Source organism: Megalopta genalis, chromosome 7, assembly GCF_051020955.1.
Source record: "Megalopta genalis isolate 19385.01 chromosome 7, iyMegGena1_principal, whole genome shotgun sequence".
NCBI classification, from domain to species: domain Eukaryota; kingdom Metazoa; phylum Arthropoda; class Insecta; order Hymenoptera; family Halictidae; genus Megalopta; species Megalopta genalis.
Genome location: NC_135019.1, coordinates 20160845 through 20186861, shown reverse-complemented (window position 1 = coordinate 20186861; position 26017 = coordinate 20160845). Strand labels below are relative to the sequence as shown.

Sequence of the window (26017 nt, the reverse complement as noted above, 5' to 3'; positions counted from 1 at the left end):
AACGTAATACGCAATTCCAACTTTTTTACGAGTTAATAACGAAAAAACACTAACCAGTGAGAGCGAAATCAGCTGGCGCGAGGCGGCCGAGCCAATGAGGGGTACTGGGCTTCGTCAAGCCAGTCAAACTCGCCTTTCATTGGTTACTGTTTTTCGTTAATAACTCCTAAATAAAGCCGCTTTTCGCTGAAGAAAAAGTTCCTTCGAGTGATCACAGGGATCACTCCTTTCCGAATATTAACATAATTATGGGACACCCTGTAGACGATCTGAGAGAGTTCTCCTCGTGCAAAACATTAACGTTTGATTTACAGGAGGAAGATCGCCTAATCGAAAGGCTATTTCATTCGATGCACGTTTGATAGCAGTTTATTTTAGGGTCGCGAACGAACACTGTGGTCTCGGTCTTAATACCGTGCCAACAGACTCGGGGGGGGGGGGGGGGGGGCGAGTCCTTTCGGATTATAGAAAACCCGGCCACAAGCACTGTATCGAAGAAAGTCTCGGGGAAGATGAGTGGAAAGGCAATCGAGATATTAAATAAACGACTACCGTTTTATTATCCGGTGCAAGAAAGTCAGACGGCGGGCTATTGCGAGGATGGGGAAGATTGCTCGTCCCGAGTCTACATTGTGATCAGCTTCGTGGCCCATTTTGTGGCCGACGGACGACGAAGACGACTGCCGGAGAAGCAGAACAATAAGCACGAGTGGCAGACGAAGACCTACGGACTTATTAATCAACCTTTAGGGATCGTCCGCTGAAAGAACAAGACCCGCGGGGGTGGAGGGCTCTCTGTAATGCTGTCCAACTTCCTACGATATTTCCGCGACTTATTAATGACTCTGTTTCCACGGAGAAGATGAGAGGCGGCGTGTCGTCTTCATTTTCCCGCATGATTCAATGCGATTTATTAAATGGACACGACGGAGTTATGGCGTTCGCAGATTTTGTGAACAGGGCAGTGGGACTTTTACCTGTCCTCGTTGGCATACATTCTGCATTAACAATATTTAACACTTTACAGGCCGCGCGGTTTTATGAGAAACCTTCACGGGGAGCCAACGTTTTATCCTGGATTAAACTGCTATTTTACAAACGAACAAAATTATATTAATTAGATTATAGTTTGCAAATCAACAGTCAGGTAAATTTCACAAATATTGAAATTTTAGGTTTATTATTATATTATCAAGGTAAATTGCGATTTCGCACTCGTTCACAATCGAATCGAAAATAACTAGTAGTTTGTGTCACCGATACTGGTATCGAACGGCACGTGATCAGTGTATGTATTCAGGAAAAGTTGCTACGCAAGGAGTGGGGAGCGACGCATGCGGAGGAAGTCCCGCACAGTGGCGCGGCGCATCAACCAGGTGAGCACTGTAATTTTGAACTGCGATGGCGACGCAACGCGACGCAGAGCTGCAGGTACAATACAATGCAATAGGTGCCACCCTGTAGACGCGCCACGCCGCAGTGTGGAACTCTCGCGCATGCGTCGCCTGCCCTCACTCCTTGCGTAGCGACTTTTCCTGAATACACTGCGCATGATACACATGTTGTACCAGTGGTCGTTAACGTCAGTTTGTGTCATGGCACAACTGTTGTGTTAGCGGCCGCTAAAGTGTTAATAATAATCTTATTTGTTTCACTGCAAAATATTCCAAGCGATGAATGCGATTTGTGGAAGAATTTTTCACTCCGTGAAAGTTTATTTGTGCGTGTCCTTTTTTAAAATCTGGTATGCGGTGAAGAAAATTTCAGAATCTCTAATTGACATTGTCGTTAAGAATGTACACGATATAAAACTGCACCATAAGAAATTAAGAAGAAATTAATAATGTGCAAGGAAAATTGTGATCATTTCGTTTCTCGAAAACGTGACAAAAGACGGGTAACAATTGTTCGATATCCGCACCTTTTATTAAGACAGTAGCTATGTCGGAAACACGGGAGATATTAAATTGAAACTGTTGATTGAAATAAACACAATAAAACTGCATCGAGTTAATTAATAACGTCCTGGGAAGTCTGTGATTTTCTCTTTTGAAAATGAATAATGGGAAGATAAACATTTTACATAAGTAAAATGAAATATATTAAATTAACATTGCAATTAAAAGCATACACAATATAATGGTGACATTTAAATGAGTTGCATTTGGTGGTACGCATTTTTAATTAAAAGAAAAATGAGTGAAAAAGTAATGAAAACCGCGAAATGATTGTACCTTTTATACGAGCAAAACGCAAGACATGAAATTAATATTATTGACAAAAGGGCATTTCATGAAATTACATTAAATAATGCAACAATGGTTGGCTTTCAAACAACTGTTCGCAGAAAATCGTTTCAAGATACGGTAATTTCTCTCTAATTCGCGCTCAGACAGCGCACAAAAATGGACAATTTGGGAAGAGATACGATTATTCTACCGTTGCGCTCGTTTTTATAGTTATCGATTGTCAACAGTTATAAAAACAAGGCTGAAATAACTCCTCTACCTAAATTGGCCACTTTTGTGAGCAATCTGAGCGTGAATTAGGGAGAAATTACTGTACACTCTTTGTTGAAAGTGCATCTACGCGCATAAACTAAAATCAATCGAATCAACATTATTATCTAAAAACGCGCGTAGTAAAATTGCATCGGACGAACGAACGACGATCGAAGAAGCCACTGTACGTTTTGTTTCGAGGATTATCAGAAAAAAGGGTGAAGATCGTTCGACATTCCGCGAGACTATCTTGTATCGATTCCTTCGCACGTTATCAGCTCGCGCGGTGGCCGGGAAGAGTGAAACGAATCGTGAAACGGACGAAAGAGTTTAACAAACTCTCGCGAGCGTTCAAGTGCAGGGCGGGTTGCCAAAAATTTGTTCGCCGGCAACGGTTTCCAGATTTCTCGGCAATAAAAGCGTTTCGGGGACTCCTCCTTTGAACTTATTGAGCTGGGCCACGTTCGAAAAATAAGTCCTAGACGATTCTCAGAGAAAAAGGAACGGAGAGAGGAGCTCTGTATTACGTCCCTGCCCATATTACTCTATTTCTGAAGTTACAGGATGCACTTGTACGCGTTGGCCTAAATTTCATTTGAATCCTTTCGAGTGTACAGTGTCTCTAGATTGTACCTTTGCGTTTCACGATTCATTCCTAGCGATCGTAATGGGATCGAAAGCAACAGTTTCACTCTGGACTACGATTACGTCAAAACAATTACATTTGAAGCAAACAATTGTATGCCAAAATGTTACCCAGTTATCTGACACACAGAGAAGAAAGAGAATAGAATGGCATGAAAAAAAGGAAAAAATAAGAATATAACAGTTGATAAATTAATTAATCGCGGCTCGTTTTTATAGTTGCCGATTGTCAACAATTATAAAAACGAAGCGTAAGGCTCGAATAATCGTATCTCCTCTTCCCAAACTGTCCATTTCTGTGTTTACAAGCTGAAGGACATTTGGAGAGAATTTACTTATATTGTGTTATTATCGATCACATGTCGTGTTACGTCCGCCTTGTTACGAAACGGTTGTAACACTTTTCCCGTTTTCTATATTTTATTAACAGCTTAGACATTACTTGTTGCAAGTCGTGATTAAGTACAGTCAAACCTATTTTTGTGCGGTCTTCTTTCTGCGATTTTCTTGTATGTTTTTTCTGCGGTCTCTATCTACCGCACAAAAACAGGTTTGGTTGCATTCGTCTACCGCAAAAAAATCGCATAAAACAAAATGTGCAAAATAGACCGAATAAGAACAGGTTTGACTGTACATAATCACGATTTGCAACAAGTAATGTACGAGCTATTAATAAAAAATGGAAATCGGGGAAAGTGTTACAACCGTTTCGTAACAAGACGGATGTAACACGACATGTGATTGATAGTAACACAATACAGTAAATTCTCTCCAATTCAGCTTGTGAACAAAAATGGACAATTTGGAAAGAGGAGATACGGTTATTCAAGTCTTGCGCTTCGTTTTTATAATTGTTGACAATCGGCAACTATAAAAACGAGCCGTGATTAATTAATTTATCAGCTATCAAACGTACGATAATACTAAACATAAATCTTTGCAATTTCAGGTTATTCTTATTTTTTCCTTTTCTTCATGGTATTATATTCTCTTTCTTTTCTGTGATTCTTCATATCCTATTCCTATTGTTTTTTTTTCAGAGATGATTAAGGAAAAGCTATTTTAGGCTGTCGAAAAGTTACTTTTGATTAGTACGCTATTGCATATCTACACGATTAAAATAACATTGTATACGTTGTATCGGATTATCAATATGTAACCATAAAGATAGGAAAGTATGGAATGTGTCGAGACTTTATCTCAAGGCTTGGTCTGTAGAACGTAACCATAACTGTCCAAAGGTGCGTGGAACAGTTTTCTTTTCGGGGTTCCAAAAAGTCAGTCGCTGCTAAAGATTCGTTCATAAAAGAGCATGAAGTTATTTTCTTTACTAAAAGTACCAGTTTACGTTTCATTTCACACCTGTTTTCAGTATGTTGGAACAGTGGTGTTGTTACATGAAGAATTTGCAATAACAGCTCTATTAGATTTTTAATTCTTTACAACGTTACTCTCGACCCCGGTTTCTCCTATTGTAACTCGCGTCATTATAAGAAAATCTATGTTCTCGTTGTTCTACGTTATTCAGAATTCTTTTACACAGCCAACAATCGCACAGTAATTGATTATTTTCAAGGAAAAATAATTTGCGATGGCGAGCTCCCGAACTTTCGTCAACGAACGAATCGCTGAGCGAAATTTCGTATGCGAATTACGTGTAAAAGGAACAAAGTTGCGTAATGTTTTCGAGTGGTTTGTTAAAATCGTGGAGAGAATAGAAGAAGATTTTATCCAGTTCGACGTACACTTACCTTTATCCCTTACGTACGGACGTCGGTATCGTGAAACGAACTTTCGTTTCTTCGAGTCCTGCGTGTAACTCTGTTACGAAGGAAACGCGGCTGGGATCCTGCGAGTTACCCTCAAATTCTGTCACGTCTCTATCGTCCGTTTCAGTCGTCGTTCCGCGACTGAACGGCGGAGCCGAGCGGGATCGTAACAATGAAGCGGTACGTGGAAAGACGAGAGGTAAAATAATCCAAGAATTCTCGAATTACCATATCGCGAACCACTCGCGCGTGCTCCATTATTTCCACGCATCAAACTTCCCAATTAAATTTTAACAATCTACTTTTTCACTGGTTCCAAATACTTTCTGTCGACATGGGTTTCGAAGGATTTTGTTTCAACAATTATCTCCTTGCGGTGCAAAACGTGTATCGACCGTTTTATTTCAGAATTTGCTGTAACATTATTTTGGACGAATTGAAGAATGCTGTGATTGTTTGATTAGGCGAAATACGAAACTGTGGAAACATTAGAAGAATTTAAGAATTTTATTATTGGAAATAATAGAAGAAGATATATATATTGTTATCTCACTTCTGTTTTTGGTAAAATTGACTTAGACAATTTTTTCGAATCAGCGAATAATTAATGCAAAAATCAATGTACATGACTCGATATAGAAAAGCAAGGGGTGAAACTTTTAGTTATGTACGTTCTGTTGAAATGAATTTTTTAATTTTTGTTTGACTGTTTTATTTCGTTTTTATATATTTAACCCTGCTGACATTTACAGATACGTTTTAGTTTTCAGAAAAATGGTCACATTTCGAGTATACAGTAAATTCTCCCCAATTTTCTTTCAGCTCGTAAATAAAAATGGCAAAGGGAACAGGAGATATGATTATTCGAGCCTCGTGGCTTTAGTTGTCGATTGCCAACAATTATAAAAATCAGATGGAAAGCTCGAGTATCTCTTCTTCCCAAATTGTCCATTTTTGTTTACAGGCTGAAGAAAGCTCAGGGAGAATTTATTGTACTCGTTACGATACAAAAGTTTGCATTTATTTATGTTGGATATAGAGTAAAAGTTAGTAATATGGAATGCCTAATATCAACAACTGATATGGAATATCTCATATCAAAAGTGGAGGAGTTTGTTTTTTTTAACGAAACTTACGTGACAGTATAATTAAGCGTATAATACACGATTGTATCTACTTCCATATGTAGCTAAGATAAAAGAAAGACCTGTAAATAAAAGTAAACAAATGTTACTTTTCTAACTTTTCTACTTTCTTCTACAATTCTACTTTTCTGTTACTATTCACGTTACTTCACTATTCGGATTTTATTGTAATTTAATATCCTTCACTTTTCGATTTCTACATACAATATTTTATACGTTTCAATAAACTAATTAACAAAGTTTTATTCTGAACATTTGCATGTTCCGCATTTTGCGTACACATACTTCCACAAGAAATTTACGAATTTGGCTAAGAGAAAATAACATTACCGGTAAATTGTTTTTCATCGATCCAGAACCAACATATTGCACAGCACGAAAATTAAAAATATTTCTCTTTCATTAAACGATACTCGTCCAGTGCTCAATTATTGGCACGACTATTTATTGCTTCTGCGTTACATTTATAGTCTGTTATTGCTTTATCGAGATTTTACGATGTATTTGTCGGATTCTTAATAATTATGCTGCATCAGAAAACAGCTTGAAATGTTCTTTCAAGCAGTGATCTTAAATAAATAACTAAACTATGTTATTGGTGCTGGTATATTGGTTCTCGAAGTTCATATTATTATTATGGATTGAACTAAAATAAATCCTTAGCACAGACATATAAAAACTATCAATGAGTTAAAATAATTTTATTAATAAATGGTTCTATTAATAGTTCTAGTCACGAACAATTAAACCTAATGTGACTTACGTCATGGTCTTCAATGTCCGTTTTCCTCTTACATCATGGTGAACATTTTTATTTGATTTCTCCGGAGAAAGGACATTAATTACATCGCCATAAACTTGCTACTTGAGAAAATTACGGAGTAAGTGGTAGAAATGTGGTGAAAGCAATTGCGTAGAGTTATGCGTGCCGAACACAATTTTGATAAGTCACGATGCTCCCCAGGGATACTGTCATGACACCTCTTTAACGAATTACGTCACCACAATGCACAATTAATTTACGGAATTAAACCTTTGGAAGAACTACGCAGAAAGCGCAATCTTTATGTTTCATGTATTTAATACACGTGCAATACAAGCGCAAACATAGGATGCTACAGAAGGTGTTTCGAAATTATAGCCATTGGTATTTAAATGATTACATATCCTGAAAGTCATTTAAAGGTCATTTAAATCTGCTTTGGTTTTAGCTACAAAGTTATCCAAATACGACATTTCATCAAAAGAAGAAAGAGGACGGCCTTGAAATAACGTAACATGTTATTTGAATGTCGTTGTGGTTGAATTATTTAAATGTTATTGAAATGCGTGTTCTTTTGCATATACATTTCCTTGTGCCGTTGAAAATAACGGAGATACTTTAGATGGAAATGTCAGAAGACTCGCTCGATTTCAAATCTTATTTGTTGTTCAATCTTTTTGTTTGTTTTTTATTTAGATTACTGATGTTAAATTTTAGTCGAGTTACAACAATTCGAAGTTTCTGTTCAAAATCGACTTTATTTTTACATTAACTTAATCCAATTCCTTAGTCTCACAATATAAGCAAGAAGAAACAAAAGGATCGATGGCATCTAAAAATAAAAAGTGGGTGAATTTTTACTCTGACAAACATGAGAAGATTAATCATTTCTGACTTGTGGTGTTTTGACGATAGAAACAACACAAGCGACCATTTCAGAACAATAATATAAAAATATGGATTTTCTGTATTCATTGCAAGAAACGAAAGCTACATACGCTACCTAATACATTGAGTCATCAAGATCAACGAAAAGGAACACTTATCTTAGGAATTGAACCACATCAGAACTACACTTCAACCGAAACGGTTTCTCCAGAAATAAAATAAATCGCGCAATACAGTAAATTCTCTCTGATGGGCGCTCAGATTGTACACAAAAATGAACAATTTGAGAAGAGGAGATACGATTATTCGAGCCTTGCGGCTCGTTTCTATAGTTACTTCCCAAATTGTCCATTTTTGTATCTAAGATAGCACACAGTATATACATATTCATAAATATGCGTCTTACAAATTATGGACTTTTATATAACGTTAATGCTGCAATTGCTAATTCTTTGATTACAAATAATCTGTTTTTAGAATATTTATTTCGTAATTGTTATGGCTTCATAACTTTATTGATGAACATACTAAAATGAGAAAAAAATCTCGTTTGCAAGATTTATTGCATTCATATTATATGATGCGACCACTTGACTACTTATACATATATTGCTCATTATCACCATCTCCGTTACATGTTGCCGCGTTATGAATTATACAACTCATTTAAATCGCCTGATTTAGTTACCGATTTTTCTATAGTTACCGATTGTCAACAACTATAAAAACGAGCCACAAGGCTCGAATAATCGTATCTCTTTTTCCCAAATTGTTCATTTTTGTGCATAATCTGATCGTCAATTAGAGAGAATTTACTGTAGACAGAATCATACATCCCAAAGACAAACACAATATTAAAAAACAATGTTCACTACTTATATCAAAATCGGACAGATGCTAGCATTTGTCAAAGATACGCGGCCGCATTCCCTGTTCATGCGGTAAAATTTACGTTGGCGAAAGAAGCGCGAGCGTTGTCTCCAACGAAGACAAGAGCTGTACCAGATTGTTGCAATCAGCTGTAAAAGAACACCATATTGAAACGGGACAAGCAGTATAGTCTTTAACGAAGCTTAAGCCGTAGGCGAAGCCAAGGACTACTTTCTGAGGAAGTACAGAGAAGCATTGGAAATAATGAAACATCTAAATATCAACAGGGATGAATGCCACCACATGAATCCAATTTGGAGCTCCCTCTTCGTAGTCCTTTAATTGTTCAGCAGACCAATTAAGAAAAGTCTCCTTTGATTTGTAAGTAACGAACTGGTGCATCAACAGGTTCTACTATTTTCAGTGGGACACCACCAGGCACATAGCACTATCAGCGTGTCTTTGATCCCCTGATGAAGTTAGCTGCAATGCTTCGAAACTTTGAGAAAATAACTCCACCAGGACACGGTTTTAAACCCGGAAGTCTCGGCAGCACGAACTGTAAGAAGCTACGTAGAAATTGTATACAACTCGTTAATAATTTGAATAAGTTACGATACATTACAACAGCATCTCCAAGTTCAGTAAATGTTTATCTTGTTCCGAATTTCATCGATTCCATTTTTGTCACAAATTCAAAAAATCCAGCGTCTACGTACAAGCACTCGAGACATCATCGTCTGTCAAAAATGGTTGAAAAGCGAGCGACGATCAAGCGTCGTTTATGAAGATCTCCATTTACCTTCGATATTCCGCGAACTGTCGAGTAGCAACCTAGAAATGAACTGTTGAACACCATTACTCGCCGCGGAGCATAAATCCGCAAGTAGCCTCCGCGGAATTTAAAAGTCGCGAAGTTGCCTAATTTGAGCGCGGGGCGAGCACAAAGGTGAAAGAAGACAATGTGGCCGTGTTTCGGCGAGCGTGGGCCAAGAAACGGAAGGAAGGACGAGGTTGGTGCGGAGCAACCGGAACGGGAGAGAAGATGGCCGGCGCGCAACGTACAAAGAAGTTCAAAAAACGCGAGAGAACAGTTCTGGAAGCAGAGGAGGCGAACAAGACACTGTTTGAAAGAAGAGCGAAGAAGAATGGGGGGAAAAAGCCGAGTGCTTAGAGGAGTCTGGTGTTTGGGGCCGAATTGTGCCGGTGTCCGGGAAGAATGATTCGCGTAATATTTCACGGTTCTGTCCAAGATGAAGATCTTTCGCGAATTAATTAGAAGCCTCGCGCTTATCCTGACTAAGAGGTTATGCACCGGCTATGAATCCAGTTTTATCCCCGTTCCCGGAGGCGCGCCGCGCCAGCTAACAAATGAGCCGGCGGCTTTAAAAAATTGTTCGGAGCCAGACGAACGGGACAAGACGAGTCTAGAGCAACGAGGATCCTGTTGGCCACGGAAACGACAGTATTTCAGACGCGGGGGCGATTAATCAGAGCGATAAACACCGGCCCGTCAGACGGAAATTAATTTGTAGTCTTCCAACGAGGGATCACGTTTCAATTTCATGTCGGTCTAACGGACAAAAAATAACGAGACGTAATTGAAACCGGGGAAATAATGGCGGACACGGTCTCTCGTAGCTCCAATAAAATTTTGAGCATTTGTTGACGTCATAAAGACGTTTGTAGTGATATTGCATCGATTTCTTAAATACGTAATTAAAACATTAACACAAATCTGTGTACCAATTCTGCGCACACAAAATTTTGATACGTAACAATTTCAATCGCCTCTTGCTCTCATTCGTTATTCGATCGTTGAATGCTACGATTCTCACATACAGCACGATATTGGTTACGAGAAAATAACGTTCATGCTAATGAATCATAGTTAATATTCTTCAATGAAATGCGTTTACTTCTTAATTTTCAGATTTGTTCGAAGGAGATATATAATAACTAGACTGTGGATGTTGTCCGCGTGAACTGCAAAATGACAAATAATAATGTATTTCTTCTTCTATTTTAGCTTCAATAAATTGAAAGTGATCTAACAATCTTCTTAAGTTTTTCTGATGTCTTAATTGCTCTGTTCCATGTGTTCTCCTTACTCCTTCTATTTCGACCCACATTCCTTGGCATCTTCTTCTTAAAGGGTCGCTTTTTAAAGTATTAGGGGGACCGGAAAGTTATGTCGTTTGTTTACATTAAATTCAAACAGATAAATATGCGCAGAAACGACATTACTTTCCGGTCCTCCTAATAAAAACAGTCATTCAAATCACGATTTATAAACACTGATGCAAAGTAAACACTGCATGCGATGATACATAGAAGCCACTCAATCATGATGCTGATACACGAAAATATTTATAGAATGTTGACTTTTCGATCCAATGCGACTATTGAATTTTTACTTAGTATAATATGTCTTAAGTGCCATACAAATATCGAATCGTTTTCCTTTAACATCCTGTATCATGAACAATATAATAGGCAATGCTATTTCATTTTAGTTGTGGTTTTCTTGCACGATGCATTAGTATTCACTTCGAAGTTGAATTAAACATTTTATGAGACATCAGAAAGTCTCGCAAATGGTATTCCTATACTCTCGATAAAACTTTAAGAAAACAAAGTTTTATTGCCTCATTACCACGATATGTAGAAAGGAATTTACGATCAGCAGGTTGAGAAAAATCCGCGGAAGGCAGTTATATGGTCTTTCTACATTTCAAAGACACTTCAACAGTGTTGGATGTGCTTTATCATCCTCGTACTAAATTTTACTATTTCAGGTGTCGTCGTCGTATATTTATATTTATATTTCAGTGCAGTAGTTTTTCAAAATCATGCTTCTGTTTTAAACTGTGGAATCCTACATAAATAATTTATTCAGAAAAGTAAACAAACAAATCATTACAAGTCTTTTCTTAGACTATTAGATCAAGTGAGTAATTTATAATAGTAATTTCTAATATAATCTTGTGACGTTACACGATTGTCGCCGCTGAATGTGCTGCCGAATATTACAAATTATTTCACGATAACGTAAAAATCGGCATTTTGGAGACCGAAGGGCTCTAGATTGGACCCTTACACAATTGTCCACACCCGAACTGGTTATTGCGATATTAAAGGGTTGACCCTTTGCCAGAAAATCGGGCCAGAAATGAGAGCCGTGGTGCGTCAGTCGGACCAAATATAAACAGTTGGGCTAGTTAGGCTGGTATTAGAATAGGGAATACGTGTATTGGGGTTTTTCTTTTATGTCAGTACTCTCGCTTGTTTTGTAGGACTATAAGCGTGCAAACGTATAAACGTTTATAGTATTTTGAACGATAACACTGGATTGTATGTTGTTAATTGTTTTATTAGTAGCTAAAAGAGGTGCTGCAGGTACCAGCGTGATGCGGTGCTAATCCTCACCGTGGTCTATGGATCTGAGGATCGACTTTTATAGCCAATATGCCTGTGAATTTTAGCGGTCGGTAGGCCTTCAGTTAAAATATACAGCAATTTCTCCCAGAAATATGTTCGGAAGTCGGAATTGAAACTGGAAAATGCGAGAATGCTAACTCGCGATTTTTCGAGCCTTGCGGCTCGTTTTTATAGAAACTCGGGGCAGTCGGCAAAAAAAAGGCAGCGGTGGTGTACATTAATATGAACACATAGCAATGCTAGAATAAAAACGATGATTTAACTTTTTTATTTCTAATTTTTTTCTCCACGATTCGAAGGCAATTCGGAAGTCACATGACCCGATTCGACTCCGCGATTTTTCTTACCTGACTCACGCCCATTTTGTGTCTTCTGGGAATTCGCATCGCCTGTCGCGATGAAAAAATTACGCAGGCATGGGACTAGCACAAGGAAATTCACAGTAATATAAAATTTGGCATTTCCGCGAAAAATTACTGTAACTAGACCATCTTAAACTATGGAACCCAACACTATTGAAATCAAAGCCATCAAATTCTGTGGATGTTATACAAGATAAAAAACGTAGCGAAACAACGTGGGAGTGTAAAAAATGTAAACTCCCATTACATACACCAAAATGCATCGTAAGATACCACACGATTGAAAATGATTAATTCACTGCAAATTATAATAAATCCAAATTAAAATTTATTATTATTTATAAAATTATAAAACTATTAAAACTTATAATAAACTTTTCCTGTTTACTAATAATTCGTTCGAAATTATTTATCGAACACCTTACAAAATTGAACCAATTGTACCTTAGACATGTATAGTAAATTCTCCCCAATTGTCACTCAACTCATAAACAAGATTGGACAACTTGGGAAGAGGGGATACGATTATTCGTGCCTCGCGCCGCATTTTTATAATTATTGACAATCGACAACTATGAAACGAGCCGCAAAGCTTGAATAATTATTCATTATTATTAAATTATATTTATATATTATTATTATATATATATATAATTATATTATTATAATATTATTATATTATATTATATATATTATACATATATTATATTATATTATATATAATTATATTATAAAAAATTATTCAAGCTTTGCGGCTCGTTTTTATAGTTGTCGATTGTCAATAATTATAAAAATGCGGCGCGAGGCACGAATAATCGTATCCCCTCTTCCCAAGTTGCCCATTTTTGTTTACAAGCTGACACAATTGGGGAGAATTTACTGTATTTACATTCCGTGAGACGCTTGCGATTAACATAACTTAAGACGTCTCGCGCAACCATGAAAAAGGCTCGACGCGTTGTTGTTTGTGGTACATGTTATTGAAATGTAAATCATAGGGCTAGGGATTAAAACGAAATATCCGGAGCTCTTGCAAGTGCTTGAAACACATACATGTATATATGTTCCTTCTGTTTGTGTGCAGTAGGGCCTCAGCGCAGTATTACGGTTTATGTTTCTGGTTACCAAACTTCTATGAACGACGGACATTAGTTTAGTTACACTATAGTCCAGCGCGAAACATTCCGAAATTGTTTGTTATTTTAATATGCAAATATCAAAGTCTGTGTGTAGCGTAACTTTGGTTGATTTGAATTCATTTGTCGAGTATAAAAGAACAGGTAGGTCACGAATCCAACTAGTCAACGAAAGGGAACAGGTTGTACGACTACGTAACCGAAAGAAGGCATTTGATGAACTAACAACTATTATTAACAGATCAGAAACTGGTTGAAGGCGAGCGCGGTACAATTGTTTTCCAAGACTGGCCTTTATTCCGATCGACTAGAAGGTCGCAGACTACTATGATAGCTGAGATCAATTTAAACGATGATATAGAGATCCATGCTGGAACAGTCAGAAGACATTTGCCACATTTTAAGTTAAGTGCATGAAGACCGTGTAAGAAACCAACACTGAGTATCGAAAATCGAAAAATGAGATTGCACCGTTAAGGCTCGTAAACATTGAACAAGTCAGGATTGGAAAAAAATTGACTGACTTCTCGGAGAAGTTGAAGTTCGATCGTATTTCTTCCGATGGACTGTAATTAGAGTTAGGCAATAAGTAATCTGATTAATGATTAACTATTATAACTCGTTAGTTATTATAACCAATTTATAATAAATGGGCAAGTTATAGCAACTAAAAAATTATAATTTATATAATTATAATATATAATTAATATATAATTAATAATTATAATAATTATTAATATAAAATAACTATTATAATAATCAATATAATAATAGTATATATTAATAATGTATAATATTAGGTCTACCGGAAAGTTCTGTCCGATAATGTCATTGCAAATTTCGATAGGTATGCACATGTTCATCTCAGACATATATTTTTGAAAAATGTTATTCACAAATTGCCATCACGCTGGCAAGAGGTCATAAGTAACGACGGAAATTATATTGTACAGTAAATATTACTAAATTTATGAAAAATCTATTATTTCCTTTCATTTCTTAAACGGACAGAACTTTCCGGTAGGCCTAATATATAATTAAAAATATATAATTATAATTAAATATTATTATCCAACTCTGACTGCGAAACATGAGACGTTGTTTTGCAGATGATCTGCAACCACAGTGTATTTTATCAATTTCTTTCTTTTTTCTCGTCTTAATCTAGTGTTCACCACTTCAAACAAAGCATATCGAAGATCGTCGAAGCACTAAAACTTCTCAAATGCCACGATAGTGACAGCTGTCCCCTATCTACAACGAAGTTCAAAAAACCGCCTTCGTGCAATCTAAGGGTTCAAAGTCAATTAGGTACCTTTCCACTTTTAGTAACCGTTGACCCAAAATCGGGTAGTGTCGACGCAATCAACCTACGGCCAGTTATGAGCTCGGTTTCATCACTAACGATCCAGGCCAGCCATTACACGCGATGGGACACTAATCGTGCGATTAATCGACGCGGGGGATAACGGATGGAAGAAAGAAAATACCAGCAATGCGCCTGTACGGGGGGAATTCTGTCGACAGAGAGGGGTCAGGCGCCAGCGGAAAGAGGCGTGTTCTGTATGGTTTTCTTGTCGTCCGTGCTGCGAGCCTAGTCGAATTTCTGTCTGATCTCTGCCGTCCGTTCGCGCGACCGACCAGTCGCGTTTCTGCGTTCGGATTCGCCGTGCGTCCTCGTCGCGTATCTTCGATATGCTTAACCGGTCGCGCGGATCGGGAGGATGGGCAAGCCTGGCCCAAGGTGAACCATAGTCAACGTTCTATCAGTGGAAACGGCGTTGTCGGCATAAACTCCGTCGAGTTGTCGAACCTGTACGAAACGCGTGCCATCTTATACAGGTTGTATCCCCTTTGTAACATCTCTGCCAGCATCCGAAACAGTGTCGTGTTGGGCGAATCTGCACTAGACGTAACAAAGGACCAGTGGAATATAGGGGCTCGGGTTCCAAGTGATCGCTATAATACAGGAGTTCTTTCACAAGCGGTATTTCTTTCTCCAGATCCACTCGTTGTTTAAAATCTCCGTTGTGAGTTAGATATCGACAGTGCAATGATTCTTTCATTTTTACAGTGTAAATTAAAAGTAATCGTTTTGTTAGTACATCGACAGTTCAGTGTTCCTTCAACTCACTTGTTTATACGTTATGCGATGATCACTGCTTATGCAGAGTCAGGTCTGAGGGCCTTCGAGTGTGACACTGTTTAGTTTGAACTTCGCGCTTTTTTTTAAGTATGACTGTATGGAGAGTCGAGTATCGACAGTGCAATGATTCCTTCATGTTTGCGATATACATTGAAAGTTATCATTTCGTAAGTCGGTTCAGTGATCCTTGACTCATTTGCGTTGCGTGTTGACCTCTACTCGAGCAGGTCTATGGTCATGTGAACTTGACACTGAGTTAAGCCTCGGACTTCTTTAAGTGGAAGAGTTCGATCGTCTCTTTCATCGGTAATTTCTTGACGCCTTTAGGATTCGTACCATCCGGAATTTTTTGAATTCTACCTTGAACTTCACACTTTTCCAAATGACAGGTTATCGAATCTTATCGGACAGGTTCAACTTTTCTTGCACGCATTCAGCATAGAATTTTAAGCTTCGACTCTGAATTGATTAAGACAGGTACCATTTCCGTCTAGATGAGTCTCGTTCTCTTCTTTTATCAGCAACTCTTGAGTCATCTTCTGGATTTGCATCGTTAAAGCGTTCTTCTTTCTCAAGAGAGTCGTAGCAAGTTCTTCTATCGCCTCGTTTTGTTTTCTGCTGCATCGATTACGTTCGAACTGCTTCTGAGAGAGCCTCTTCTATCAAGCACTTCTTATTGATGTTTCCATGGCTTTCATGATTGAAAATGTGACGAAATATCTGTTTTATTATATGTTTGAACGAGACAGTGTTGCAAGTAGGATATCCGGAATACGTGTCATTCAAATGATTAGGTTACGTATCGTAGATCATTCTGTTCCTATTACTCCTGTTTACCACACAATTGTAAGCTCCATGTATCTGATAACGTTGCATCGTAACGCTGAAATCTGGTATTCTAAGTTTATTCGTGACTCGTGCTGTATTATGCAGATTGTGCAATTAGCGATTTACTGTGGCCGGCATAAAGCATTTGATCATGATTATTAACATGATCGTTGTAAGAATCGATTGTACCTTAAGAATGGAAAGTAGCATTGCATATATTAGACAAACATGATAAAACGATCCACGATATTCCAAGAACACATTAATGAAATGATGATAAAATCATTTAAAAATCTCATCATGTATCATGTCAAATAATAGACACACTCATTTTAATATTAATACATAATATACGAATATTATATATATATATATATATATATATATATATATATATATATATATATATATAATATTCGTATATTATGTATTAATATTAAAATGAGTGTGTCTATCATTGCATAAAAGTGAATATAAAAATAAAATATAAAAATAAAATATATATATATCGCGAATTTTATTTTTATATTTACTTTTATGCAATGATACATGTATATCAATGTAGCACATTTTGCACATCGTCCTATTGTTTCTCGCAGTGTGAAAAAGATTTGTCTCCGATTGCCGAAAGGACTATTTAAACATATATTAACAGTTAAAAATGGCACAGTATATTATATCATTCCAGCGATATTGAGAAAACTATTGATAAAACGATAAATGCAAAGTGATACAAATAAATTCACTATCTTGATTGCCAATACTGTTTCCAGTACTTCGAACAACGTAAATAAAAAATAGATCTTACCAAAAAATGTGCCCAACACTCTCAGAAATGACGCAATCCTTCATATTCTACTTTTAATTAATAAATTGATGTAGCAAGTTTTATCACTGTATTCGGCTTTATCACTAATGAAAATTCTTATCGGGTCAAATATACGAACAGTTGCATTTGCGTTGTCTGATAGAATACTTTCTGCCATCGGTGAGAATTTCAATAAGTGTCTGGGCACCGAACAAATTTCGATAAACAGCGTATCGATGCTGTAGCGGTGCGTGTTGAACGAGGGACACCACCTGTACCGTGAACATCGGAACGAAACAATAGAAGTAGAAGCTGTTGCCCGGAGACTGTGAACCCTCGAAATTCCCGCCTTCGAAGTCGTGACCCCGTTTAAAATGTTACCTCTTCGACTGGAAGAAGTGGATTGAAAAGGGACAATTCTGGGGAGAAAATAGGAATCAGTTTTTGCAGCTCGGTCGCAGCTGATTTCGAAGAATCTTCGGGGGATAGAGGTTCCCGGGTCCTCTAAAGAATAGAGATGGGGGCCGACTGTGCGCGATGAATTCGATAGAATCCCCAGGGACAAAGGAACATTACGTGCTAGTGTCAAACGGCAGTGTCCTGAACGGGCGGGAGATTCGGAGGACAGGATGTGATGCCATCGAACGAATCAACGGGGACTAGAAACGAATCAGAAGGTAAATTTTTGATCGGAAGTGTGAATGAATCAGGGAACTGGAGATTTAACCATCAGCTGGTCATATAGCTGATCGATTGCACGTTTTGTTTTAATTTCCGCGGTTTCAACTTTTTCACCGGATGACACGCATTTTTTACGAAAGTATCTTTAAATTATATGTATACTGCGGATCTTTATGCAAAATAGAAGTTGTCAATGTTAATTGTATGAAACGTAAGTGAAATGAAAATGTCTTTTCCCTATTAATAATTGTAATAAGTTGAGAATAATGAACAATATCGTCAAATTTTTCTTTGAATTGTTCAGTTTTGTCATAAATGCATAAAATCAGCAGATCCAATTGTAATCGTCCAGGAATCATAAAATCAAGAGGGATCATTTTATTTTATATTAAGGATTTTATTAAACTGAAAGTGCAGTGGAATTTTGATTACTGGAACTAATTAGAAGAACACGAGCGTTTAAGTAATAAGTCAGTTACTGAATATCGGAAATATTTGCATATTTTTCGTATATATTTGCATACTTTTCGTGCATATATATCGTATGCTTTTTGCATATTTATCATGCATCCGCAGTCTAATTATTATATTCTCTTCACTCAAATAGTCCAGTGGTATGTCTGCGTTATCCAATGAGTCTTTTCAAAGAAACGATTATTATACATATACATACATAGAATACAATTGAAGTGTCGTTACTTGTTTAATCAGACATATTAAGTTTCCTAGAACGTTATTTCGATGAAAATGTCTACATATTAAAGAACAAATTATTCAACATTAATTGATCTTGGTAAAAAGATTGTCTAGCGTACAGTTACATTATAACAGGGCAGCTAAAAAATGAATTTCAATTAATTACAATCCTTGCTTCATTTCTTTTAACTCTCATACCTTCTTAAAATTGATTGCACAGAAGGTTGTGCTATAGTTTTAACCCATTTTCGATTCATACAATAATTCCCTTTTAGTCGTATATTATACTTTAAACGAATACATCAAATTATTGATATCAATGTTATAACAGAATCAAGAGAACGAATTAGGATGTTTGTGAAATGAAGGATGTTCTTATAAGCTTCTCAAGTAAAAAGGCAGAAATAATATTTTTGATTGGTTCAAGTAATGGTTTTGAAAAGAAATTAATTGATTTGAGATATCAGGTTTCAAATTAAATTGCTGAAAGGCATTAATGCATATAATGCAATCACAAAATTGTTTAAAGACCAGTTGCATAGTCTTTTGTAAATCAATAGACCTTTTAAGCGATCGTTTAACCGCGTTATGCGGGATAGCACATTTTTTGATCACGTTATACGGGCTCCTATTTTACGTTGACACGGTTAATATTAACACGTCGACTGCGTGCTCGATCACGCATACGTGACACGGTTCTTTGTCCAATTAAGAAATAATGTTGTTAGCGATCTATTTGACTACGCCGAAATTAATTGGGCTCTACGGGCTACGAAAAAGTTGAAAGGGCAATCACCCTACTAACACAAACGAGATTCCAATGAAAGGGATTGTTGTAAAATTGTTGTAGAAATTGTTGTAGAATTATCGTAGAATTGTTGTAGAATTGTTATAGAATTGTTGTAGAACGGAGAATTATATATGTCACGATATCTGAGAAACAACGAAATTTCTAAGTCGAACGAAAATAATGCAGTTTTACTTAACCCTTAGCGCTCTGTTGGCTCCGCTATGGAGACATCCGTTATTTGTTCCGTAAATCCGAAGGCTCTGCTACGGAGCCCAATGTTTTTAGCATGATTACACTGAAGATGCTATGTTTTTGTCGACGTTTGCAATTGTTGTTTGTAGTGGAAACGTGCTTAGCGTGTGTACCATTACGATTAAAACATTTTTTGCCCATTTTTATACTTAACAACAAGACTTCCTTTATCTCAGGCGTTTTGCTCCAAAAATGTGCCGGAGTTGCTGGTAGTGATATTTTTCAGAAAAACGCTGTTCAATTTTATTTTAGAACGTCCGAAGAATATGTACTAATTTTTAATTTAATTTAATTATCAATTGAGCCGATTCCAGTGAAGATTAACAATAAAAAAATTCTGGCAAACTCACGCAAAAGATATTTTTGTTTCAATAATTCTAATTTTATAATAAATCGCGTCGAAGAACATGAGAGATATATTTATTTAAGAATTGTGAAGAATATCATTAATAGTAAATTTATCCATTTCGATGAGGATGCATTTGTTGCTTGGAAATTTCGGTCACAATTCACGATGTCGATGCACTGACCTCGCACAATGTTAAATAGATACCATTACGATTAAAACATTTTTTGCCCATTTTTATACTTAGCAACATAAAATGAATAAAATCAAACGCTTTCACAAGGACGTGTAATCTTTTCCGCTCAAAATAAGACTTCCTTTATCTCAGGTGCTTTGCTCCAGAAATGTGACGGAGTTGCTGGTAGGTAGTACTCGAGAAACGCTTTGGAGCGCTAAGGGTTAAACTAATTCGTGACACTAGGATTGAAAATGGTGTCCTAGATAATGCGATTGAACGGATTCATTAAACTATTGCTCTCCTAAAATAAATGGAATTCTGAAAAAAGGAGAAAGAGAATTGTTGTAAAATAGAAGACTACGATGATAATGACTTCAAGTAAAGAAGTTGTGGCGTAAAGAAAGTTGTGGCAAAGTACTAAATTCGTGGAGAGAGAGTGTCAGAGATTGCAGCGGTCGCGAGGATGGCGGAAGCAAGGAAAACAAGACGGGGAAAAGTGGACCAGCGTCGATACTTTGAATGTCGCGGTGAAATTAGATCAAGGGAACTGGTCATCTGATGAATGAGAATGATGAATAGGATCATTAAAAACATATTACCACCGTTATAAGTTCTCGTTATATAAAATTTAATCATTATTAGCAGATAAAATTGAACACGTGAAGAAATTCCGGTTTTTTTCGTAGCACTTTTCTGTTTCGTTTGATAAACAACGATCGCAAATGAATTGAATGCTTGAGTGGGAAATTAAGAATACGCAACGGAAAGAAGAAAACAAGCTACAGAAGCAAAATATTTGCAGGAGAAAGTAATTTCGAAAGTAATTTCACGCGTTTCATAGGTCGTGACTAAGGTGATAGTCGTGATAGGTCGTCATTAAGTCGTGAACAAGTTACATTAATATCGGAACTATCGAACACTAAAAGCTATTTTATTGCAGTGAAAAAGATATTCTACTGCGAAAGATGACTATTCATTTTCAAATGTTCAATGATTTTAATTATAATGTATCACGATAGGAAACAGTTTATCGAGTAACTTCTAACTGTTTTACTGTGAACAATTACTACCTTAAAAAGCAATTAATTATATGATTTTATGAATACCAGATTTAAAAAATATTCAGATTTCGCACGACTTTTGTTAGAATACACCTCGAAACGAGTAAACTAACGAACGTATCTTTGCAATATGAACAATTAGTAAAGCTACAAAATGAGATCTGAAGGCAGCCAAACTTCTACGGAATAATACTAACTTCTCGGAGTGAATTTGGAGGTCAAACAAAAATCGTATAATTTTCCACTCCATAATTTTCTGAATTTCTGCATTGGAGACCTTTTCTTGTTAGCCAGCGACCTAATAGCTCAGGAAACTTTGCTCGTCGGTGTTCAATAATTGCCGTGGACGTTATGAAATCGGGAGAAGTTTGTTAGAATGTTCGGAAATAATTGCTCGAACTGGCAGACTCACGTTGCCGCTGCACAGAATAAAGAATTCCAGAAACAAAGATGCTAGATAGAAGCGCGGACGTTACGTGATCGCCAGATACAGACACGCTGGAGAAACGAGACAGAGATTCGGACGAACGCGAGGGAGTAAGGTGAGGGAATAATAATATTAACTCCATGCTTTACGATTTATTTTCAAAGAAACTTGCGTGTGCGGACAATTTAATTTTACGCAACTGTGTGTGAGGAGCTGCCACATAATGAGACTAAAGCAGGGGTGTCAAACCCAAAAGCTAACTTGGGCCATAATAATAAATAAATAATGCTTAACTTTACGTGGGCCGCAAAAAAAATCAATGTTCATAGAAACAAATATAATAAACATATATAAAATTAAATTATTGTTTACGTCCTGATACTTGACATCAAAAATGTTCATCTCGGGCCGCGAGTTTGACACCCCTGGACTAAAGTGTCTCTGTTATTATTTGACATATAAATGTAGATACTGTTTTTTTTTACTGTAATAGTACAGATTAGTAAAGTAATGTTAATATTAAATGAAAATTGAAAAATATCCTTTCTAAGTTACAATGAAATTAAGGAAAAGAATTCTTAACACAATTGAAATGATTGTGAACAAAGTTTACTGTTGAGGATTGCATTTGCGCTAAGAAAAAAGTTGCTTCAAATGACCTCAGGAATGCCTCGTTTCTTGATTGCGAGTGACTTTTGGGAAACCCTGTGCTCTGTATACTGCACGCTGTTAGCTGGAGACAGTTCTTGTCGTCTCGGAAACGTCAAAGTCTACAATGGCACATGGAAGAAATGACGTCATTGTATTGTATGCCAAGAGATTAAGCGTATAAAATATTATAGTTGATCAACTGCAACTTTACTTTAAACTCGATTTTTTATTTGTCGTGTTGTGCTTTGGTAGTGACAAATCTGATAACGAAAAGATAAGAGTGATATAAAGGTATAACAATAATCACTTGAAGCAAAGTATTTGTTGAATTAACCAAATAACTGTTGCAATCTCCTCGAAAAGTTTGTAAGTTATTTTCATTATACTGTTCGTTTTCTTCATATTTTGTTTAAACACAATACTTTTATAAAATATATATAATTGAATAGAGAACATCAAAGGGTATATCCTTCTTAACCAGTTAGCTGTGTTTAACGAGTATACTCGCCATGAGGAAATGCCAACATTTTGTATTTGCTAAAAGCTGTTAACTGGTTAAGGAGGATATGAGAAGTTTCTGAAAGGTGATAATAAGACTGCGAATCTCCGCATAATTTCTTCTTTCCACAGCTTATTTTTTAAAGACTGATCATTTTCTTTCGTTCATTTTCTTTTCGCATTGGCATTAGCAGAACGTTTTTTTTTTTTGTAAAATAGTCCTCGCCAATGAGTAGATTATACATGCGACGTTAAAAAAAATGAAAGAAGAAAAATAATGACTGTAAAATAAAATATCTGAAATCACTTCAATGATTTTGGCTGTGGCAGTGTTAATAATTTCGTTGCACCAGAGTGTTCGTTTGATTTTCAGGAAATGATTCATCAGTTATTTATAAAATGGTCTGAGTGCGCGGAAAGTAATTGAGAGTATTTTCTGAACTAGAATGTATTAGGTCTATCGGAAAGTTCTGACCGACAATGTCATTTCTACTTTCAATACGTATGCATATGTTCATTTCAGACATATTCTTCAGACGTGGTGTTTACAAATTGCCATCACGCTGGCAAAAGGTCATAGGTAACAACAGGAATTATATTGTAACATAAATATTATTTAATCTATGAAAAAATTATTCTTTTCTTTCACTTTGCGAATGAACAGAATTTTCTGGTAGACCTAATATATTAGTAAATATCATCATTGGTAAATCATGGGATCTTCGCATAAAAGCAGCATTTTTGCATATTCTTACAGTTCAGTGTCCTAATTTGCATGTTTGATAACGATGAAATTGAGATATGATAAGTAATGATGCAACCGGACGCGTAAATATAAATCGGTGCGCTTGGCTCTCATAGTAACGCCTCACGGTTGCATCATTGTACCATATGGTGTCTTCCCGTTTCAGAGATCTTTCGGTATTCGTTGATATGCAATATGCATTACGAGTTAAAATTCGAGTCATGCACCTCAGAGAATGAACAAATTTTATACCAAAAAATGAAAATGTTTATTTTGAAAATGAGGAGATGCGATTTTTTCTTCTTGTCCAATAGCTTTACTTTACTTGTCTTCGTGCGATACCTACAGTGATTTAAATAAGAGATAATATTCATATTTTGTATGACATTCTGATGTTCTTGCTACTGCCGCTGCGACTTCGAAGAGAGCTATTGTTAGACTGCGGATATTTTTAGTTAAATAAAACATTCCTGTGTAAACTGTAAGAAACAGAAGGTACGTGAAAATGTATTCCTTCATTTATATGAAGGAATAACGTCAACACAACGTCAATACATCAAAAATAATATAACAGTATTCTTAAATTCTTTTGGAGTCTTTATAGATTTGTAATTCATCTAACAATTTTGTCAGAAATGCATAAAAATCGCAATCTAGATATTATTATCTAATTATGAACATTTGATTACATTTTTCGAACGTCAGTTAATAATTTAAACTGACTGCTGGGAGATTAGTATTTGGGTGGAACATATATGTATACTCGTTTTGGAATTATCATGGGTACACATAAGCAATGTCGTTTCTTGATACTTTTGTAAAATTTTATTTTATTTCAAATTTACTACAGATCAAGTTCAGAATAAACGCACAATGCATCAAAAAATTTAATCACTAGGCTACGGATTTCTATGCAAATTAAAAATTGCCCACATTTGTTCCAAGAGTCACATAGGACCGTTTCCCTTTCTTTAATGATTACGATAGATTGGAAGCAATGCATCGATACTTTTTAATTCTTTTATTCTTTCTTCACCTTAAAGTGATACAGATACCCATTTTTGCCATAATTGGATAAAATCAGCAGTTTTCTAATCAGAAAATATGCCACGCGATAATAAATCACATCCACGGACAAATTAGCACTATTTAAGATCGGAAAATTTGTTTTCAACCTAAACTCATTAGTATTGTTAATTTAACGCTCGAGATCTTTCCTCCGAAAAATTCCAAAAATAGCCTTAGAGCATCAAAGCAAGATGACCCCTTGATCTGTACACTTAATAATTTCGCGATCGGCTCAATAGGATATCTGTAACCGTCAGAGCGCGAGCGGAGTCACCAGAAAGCTTTTTGGTCAACGAAGCGAAAAGACATTGGTGGCTGAACGTAAAGTTTCCATCGAACTTTCGGACCCGATCCGTTCCCTCTGTTCGGTCCCCTCGATAGGATTACTCTTCCCTCGAAACGTGCCAGCTAATTTCGAGAAATAGCTGCTTTTTAATTGTCCAGCAGTCCCCCAGGGAAGCGCAGAGATACCATTGCGTGCGTGACTACCGTGCCGTTGCATTATGCAACTGAAGCGACGATTTAATCGACCAGAGACGGCTTACACTGAATCACTCCGAGATTACCGCTGGGACCCGAGTTAGACTCAAGGAAAAGCAACGAACAACGTTTCTGGTATCGATTGTGTCTCCTGCGATTAATACCTATGCAAGTCCAAGATTCCGCAATCGATTTCATTCGTTTCCTAATCGTAATTTCTATGGTATTCACAAGCTTGGCTAACGAACAAAATTATGAGACTGGCCGGAAGTCAACGAAATGAGAACTTTATGGTTTACTGATGATATCCTTTGGATAGAGCACATTCTGATCGGTTATGGCAGCCACAGCTAGATCCATTCAAGTTTTGCATGCAGTGGTGTGCATAATTATAAACTCAAAGTAACCTTTTATATTAGTTATAATACTTTGAAATTTAGATAAAAACCAAGAAAAAACTGTATTTGTATGTTTCTATTTTGTATTACTTCTAAGACAGAAGTATACAAACATCATGTTTTATTAAGTTTTCGTTTAAATATTACTAAAACTGTAAAAGTTTCTTTGAGTCTATAATTATCCACAGTATTGTATTTTTTTGTTCAGATCAAAATAAATCCTTTTATTGGACTCAACATGGTTAATAATTAAAAAAAAATTACTGTCACAGAAGCAAGATTTAAAAAGAACTTTTTTAAGTCTGTGTCAAAATGGATGCGATACCTATTATACGCGATACTCATCAACTGGCATTGTGTGTGTGAAACAGCGAAATCTTTAAATCAAACGAAAATAATGAAGTTTTAATGGAACACAATTGTGAGACATTATCATTGTAAATA

At 36.4% G+C, this 26017-nt stretch overlaps 1 protein-coding gene across 9 annotated transcripts in view; it reads left to right on the top strand.

The window, feature by feature from the left end:
* Positions 1 to 15114: 15114 nt before the first annotated feature.
* The window catches only part of LOC117219858 (G-protein coupled receptor Mth), a 58240-nt gene continuing 47337 nt past the window's right edge, over positions 15115 to 26017 (top strand). For 2 of the 9 annotated variants that reach the window (XM_076523725.1, XM_033469368.2), the window contains exons 1-2: positions 15115 to 15362; positions 17466 to 17979. The gene's annotated coding sequence lies outside the window, so the exon portion shown is untranslated. Of the gene's footprint in view, positions 15508 to 17465; positions 17980 to 21667; positions 21849 to 26017 lie in introns of those variants that run through there. The other 7 variants (XM_033469374.2, XM_033469370.2, XM_076523724.1 and 4 more) reach the window with 7 other exon arrangements.